The 6000-nt window shown below is 54.8% G+C and overlaps 1 pseudogene; it reads left to right on the top strand.

Annotated features, from left to right (window-relative positions):
- The first annotated feature begins 243 nt into the window (after positions 1-243).
- Positions 244-6000, top strand: part of LOC132515577 (eukaryotic translation initiation factor 4E transporter-like) — a 75531-nt pseudogene continuing 69774 nt past the window's right edge.

Below are 6000 nucleotides of genomic sequence, written 5' to 3'. Positions count from 1 at the left end.
GGGGGAGAAGGTTGTTACTGGCAGCAGCAACCCGGCACCTGCAAAGGTCTGGCAGAGAGGGAGAGCCGGGACCCTTGGAAGTGGCAGGCAGGGCTGCATGGCTGGGGCTGGGATGTGAGGGTGGAATGGGGGGTGGGAAGGTGGAGAAATACGGGCAGGGGTCCTCCAGGGTCAGACCACAGAGGATGAGGCTGGGCTGTGCAGGCTGGGCTTCACCCTGAGGACCCTGGGAGCCATGCAGGGATGGCGGAGGGGGTAAGGGAGGAAGTGACCCCTCTTTAGGCATTGGGGGGAAGGGGATTCCGAGAGGATCGGGCTCATCCAAGCCCCTGGAATGGGAAGAAGCCTCCTTCTTCCCCTCCTGCTCCCCTTCCCGCCCTAGCATTTTCTCTCCTCCCTCCTCTGGTCTCCCCGCTTCTCTCTCTCTGTCCTCTCCTCCAGTCCTTTATATCCCCCTTCTCCCCGCTCTCTGCCTTTCCTCCTTCCTCCGCCCCTCTTTCCCCGCATCCCCGCGCTCTGTTCTCTCCAGACCCTCCTCACCTCCAGGCACAGGGCTGCATCCCTGGCTGAGCTGTCCTTGCGAGAGCCTGCAGCGCCACCTTCAGGCCGGATCCGGGACCGCCACGGGGCCTCCCACACCAGGAGGAAGACGCTGGTCCTTCTCTGCCTCACAGATGAGGCAGAGGTTCCCGCCCACCTAGCCCCGTCCCAGTGCCCGCCTCTGCCGCCCGCAGCCTCGGGTGTGGCTGCCCTAGGTCGACGCTGGCATCAATACTAGCCCCGCCTGTATCTCCCCTAACAACCCTAATTACCAGGCAAGCTCTTCTCCCCAAAGACCAGACGCTAGAAATGATGAGCTTAATAGCAGAATTCCTTCCCTTTCGCAGCCCCTGCCCTGGAGTGCCGCCGGCCTAAGGATGCCAGCATTCTTTGCTCTCCTGGGAGGGAGGGCCCCACAGGGGCTCTCACAGCCATATTACAGATGGGGCATCCGAGGCTCAGACAGGGTGAGTCACTCAGGACCCAAGAGAACCTGACGTTATGCACTTGGTTTGTTTGTTTAGTAATCACTCGTGGACACCCACACTGTGCCAAGTGGGGTTCTGGGACCAGGCACACAGAGATGGAAAGACAGCGGAGGGAGTCCCTGCCCTGGGGAATGTAAGAGAAGGTGCTGGTGCTGGTGCTGGGTGATTGGAGGTGGGACCTGGAATGTGTCAATTACTGCAGGAGCCCAGAGAAGGTGCTGGCAACCCAGGGGGCTTCCAGAAGAGGTGGGGGAGGGGACCTCTGAGCTGGCCTCACCGAGGGGGTGGCATCTGAGCTGATTCATGCAGGCAGGGTAAGAGCTTGCCAGGGAGAGATGGTGCGAGAGCCTTCCAGGCAGGGGGACGGCATGTCCAAGGGCAGGGAGGCCAGAAAATACGGGAGGAGGAGGGGAGTTCCGTGTAATTGAAAAGATGGTGGGGGGAGGGGATTGGATTGGAGGGAAGGGCCACACCAGGGAGGGGTTTGAGGGCCTCCTGCTTGCCCTGCATCAACAGGCACTACTGACACAATATAAACTAAGAATAACAAAAGTACAAATAATTACTATAAGTACTATTACTCTTATTATTATAGTCACTAGCACGTATTGTGGGCTTCCTGTTTGCCAGGCGCTATCTCAAAGACTTTACATGTAGTGACTGAGCTCACTTTTGTGCCAGCCCATGAGATAGGCAAGGTTGGGAAGTGGCCCAGAGAGGTTAAATAACCTGTCTAATGTAGTTCAGCAGTGAAGTGGCAGAGCACCCTGTCTCCAGGGGCCACTTTCTCTACCTTCACAGCGCCCCTGCCCACCCCGCCCTCCAACTCCCAACCTAAGGGCTCTGAGATTCTGCCTCCCAAGGAGAAAGCAGCCACCCACTTCCCCAGAGGTCAGAGAGAATTCACATTTTGGAAGAAAGACCAGAGAGCCAGGAGAAGACAGCATTTAACCTAAAGCCACGGTTTGCTGATGATGGGCTCTTGCCTCAGTTGGGGACAGGCTGGCTGGATGGGCAAGTTTGAGGTGGCCCCTCCCCCAGTGATGACCCCCACTCCACCCCACCCCCCAACCTCCACCAAGTTTGCAGCACTCGACCCCAGCAAGCTTTAGCATTTCTGGAAAAGAGGAGCATAGCCCCACTGCTGCACCTGGACGCTGGCAGGTCTGCACTGATGGTGGGATCGGCTCGTGGAAGATCCAGCCCCAGGAAACCCCAGGTTTCCCTCTGAGGGCCCTGGGAAGACAGGGGTCTTCAGGTTCCCGTGGCCAGCCTAGAAGTCTTCTCTGGCTGGGCAGAGAATGCGCGCCATCCCCAAATGGGCTTGGCTTGCGACAGCATGACTTTCCTTTAAATGGACACAGGGGAGGTTTCCATTGAAACACTGGGCTGGGGAGAAAGAAGGAAAATGGACTTGTTTCCAGAAATTACCCAAGAAGGGAATTTGGAATCTGCTTTGTGTTTCCGAGTTATTTTTTTCTTTCCCTGTTCTACACATCTGTGCTTCCTCATGACTAAACCAGGGAGAAAGGCCCATGAGCAGAAGTGTGGTTCATAGGGCCAGGCCAGAGGGGCCAGTGGGAAGACCCAGACGGCCTTAGGGCCTCCATGCCGGCCCCGGCCTCCAGGAGGATGACAGTGGAGCTGGGTTTAATGATGGGGAAGGAGGTGTGAGGATGCAGACGGGCTCCGGGAGGGAAAGAGCGCGTGTGCCCAGCACTGCCTCCCCTCCCTGCCCCCACCCCGCCTCATGCTGCAGGTGTAGTGAACGGTCCTGTTCCTCAGGCCTGCCAGGCTCCACCGGGCCTGCTTCAGTGCACGTGCCCTTCCCCCTGCCCAGGAGCGCCCTTCTCTCTGCTGGTTAAACGCCTCTCACCCTTCCAGCCACATGCCCCCTCCTCTGTGAAGTCTCCACTCTCCCCCACCCCCTGCCCCTGTTCCCCACCCACACAGGGACACACATGGCTCTCATGAGACCTTCCCAGCCCCAGACACTCTTCCTTTTAGAAACTCCTTTCCCCATCAGATCAAACATCTTAAAATGCTCCCACATCCCGCACTAAATACAAATTATATGTAACTATGCAGAAGCTGAGTTGGAGGAAAAGGTGAGCAGTTGAAAATGTTATGTTTTGTAGACATTCGATTAAACATTTATCAATTTCAACTTTGCAGCTTTCCTTTTTTATTTTGAAACCAAATAAATTGTTTTCCTGGACCTTAAGCATTCTCATTGGCCCTTAAGAGCTCTTAGACCCTGGCACTTGGCCTGGAACAGAGAGTCTTATGGAAAAAACGTTTCCCTCTCTCTCTCCTTCCCACCCAGGCAGAAGCCAGGTCTCCTTGGGCCCCTGCGCAGTATCACACCATGAGTGAAGTGACGCTGGAATTATCATTTGCCTGGGATCCACTGAGACCGGATATCACACCACAGAGAAAATTTAGTTACAGTTTGTTGGAAGAAAGGAGCTAGGGAGGGAGGAAAGGAGGAAGGAAAGAAGAAAGAGAGAAGGAGGGAGGGAAGCAAGGAAGACGATCTCAGCAGAGCCAACAAGCAGAAAGAGCAGACAGGATTGTCTGTAGGTCGTGATGGGCTCTCTCTGGTCCCCCCTTCCCCTTAATATTTCCTACACTGATCTCAGGGACCCCATCCTCAGGGAACCAACCTTTTTCTCCCTGTTAATATGTTACTGGAATACAATGTTCCTGGGACTCTACTGTGAGCCAGGTGTGGGGTGAGCATTGGCCTGTTACCCTCACGCTGGTCTCTACACATCACATTGCGAACAGAGGCCTGGGGGCCGGCTGGCACAGGTGTGCTCTCTGATGCTCCTCTCCCAGCGGAGACGTCCTTCGATCTCTCTCCCAGCCGCTCAGGATGGTGTGGAGGGGAGAGTGTGGGCAGCAGACGGGACAACTCTGGACAGTCTCTCACACCCTCTGCAGAGGGATGGACATTCCAGCAGCGGCGTGGCGGGTTAGACCTGGATTTAGAAGTCCCAAGGTCACATATGGTCACATTAGGATCCTTTCTGACCCCTGAGGGGTGACATTACCCACTGTTGCATCTCCCCACACCCCTCCAGCTAAGGTCCGCCAGACGCTTCCTGGCTTGACGCCACCCACCTCTCCACCCCCATTTCCCACCATGTTCCCCGTCATTCATTCCTCTCCAGCCACACCAGCTTCTTGACACCCCTGGAACACTCCGAGGACACACCCACCGCAGGGCCTTTGCACTAGCTGTTAAGGCTCTTCCCACAGATACTCCTGAGCTTCACTCCCTGACTTCATCCATGTCTCTGATCAAATGGCACCTCCTCATAAAGATGTCCCCTGACCACCCCACCTAAAAGAGCCCCCTTGCTTCCTCTGGGGAACCCACAGAAGGATTGGCTAAATGTTTGGTGAAGGACTATTGGTTCAGGGGAATCTCATGGCAAGAAAAGACATAGTGTGTGTGGGCAGGCACCTATTGTGTGCCGGGCCTTTGGCTGGTCAGAGCCACGTCTGTGACCTATTTGATCACAGAGGACCTTTACGTGAGGAAGATGTCATTTTCCCCCTTTTATAGGTGAGAAAACCAAGGCTCAGGGAGGTGAAGCAACCTACCCAAGGCCTTGCTGTGTGTAAGTGACAGAGCCAGTCCCATATCTCTATCTACCACCCTGGAGATGGAAGTTTGGGATCCTGAGCTTTGGAGGTGGTAGCTGATGCCACGTGTGTGGACAAGACTGTCCCGAGAGTGTAGACAGTGATGAGAATGAAAACAAGTCTTTGAGGAACACCAGTCACGATGGGTTGGTTGGTCCAAGATAAGACGAGACGGAGGAAAACTCAGCTGAGTGGACTGAGATGAATCAGCCAGAGAGGCCGCAGGTGAGCTATGGGAAAGACGGGGACGTGGAGAGAGAGTGGTAAGAAAAGTCAGGAAGCGGGTGGTTGAGAATGGTCGACAGGGCATCGTGGTGGGTCTGACCTCCCTACTTAGCTGCTCTGTCCTGGCGTAGCCTCTCTGAGCTCAGTTTTCTAATCAGTGAAATGGGGCTGAGGATGCCTGCGTGTACCAAAGGGATGGCCTGGGGCTTAGGTGATCTTACTTAGCGCTGTGCCCACGGTAAGAAGGGCTTTAGAACTAACAGCACTTCCTGGATGAGATGACTTTGGACCTTTTGGACTTTGGACTTTGGACCCCAGTTTCCCCACATGTAAAATGGGGATAATAATTGTGCCAACTTAGAGTTGTTTCGAATGAGGCAATGCCTGTAAAGCGTTGTAAATGCTTTAGAGCACAGCACAGCATAGAGGAAGTGCTCAAGAAGTGAAAATGAGCAGCGGCCGCAGTGAACGGGATGCCCTTCTCTCTCTTTTCTGGGTGGATTTTTCTGCTGCCTTCCCAGGGTCCAGGGCTCTGTGGGTCTAGGTACAGACTGATCACAGTGTACCTGGATCTTAGAGGTGTCAGGGAGCCCCAGGGCCATCTGTCTAGTCCAGGAGAGGTGGAGAATGAGGACCAGAGAAGGAGGAACACACCCAAGGCCACACAACAAGTTCTGGTGAAACCAAGGTGGGCACTTTGAGCTCCTGACTCCAGGCCAGAGCTGCCCCCCTTACAGCTCAGTGTGTGGGCTGAGATTGGAGCTGGGGGTGGAGCCACGCTCCAGAAGGGATGCAGAGCCAATCAGGCCAAATATAGTAGAGTGGGTGGTAGGAACTTGGTGCTTCCTACTTGCAAAGTGCTGGTCTGAATACTTCCTGTGTCACTACTCATTCCATCTTGCCATGACCCTGTGAAGCGGATACTCTCTGGTATCATTTTACAAGTGAGGCTACAAAGGCTCAGAGGTTAAATAGCTGACACACAGCTGGTACATGGCAGAACCAGATTTCCAACATGATGACTGAACCTGATGATTCAACACCTACACTACATGGCCTCCTCGGGGAGAGGAGATTCTTAGCTCCTGGATGT

The sequence above is a fragment of the Lagenorhynchus albirostris genome, chromosome 2 (assembly GCF_949774975.1).
Source record: "Lagenorhynchus albirostris chromosome 2, mLagAlb1.1, whole genome shotgun sequence".
NCBI classification, from domain to species: domain Eukaryota; kingdom Metazoa; phylum Chordata; class Mammalia; order Artiodactyla; family Delphinidae; genus Lagenorhynchus; species Lagenorhynchus albirostris.
This window is presented reverse-complemented; position numbering and strand designations above follow the sequence as displayed.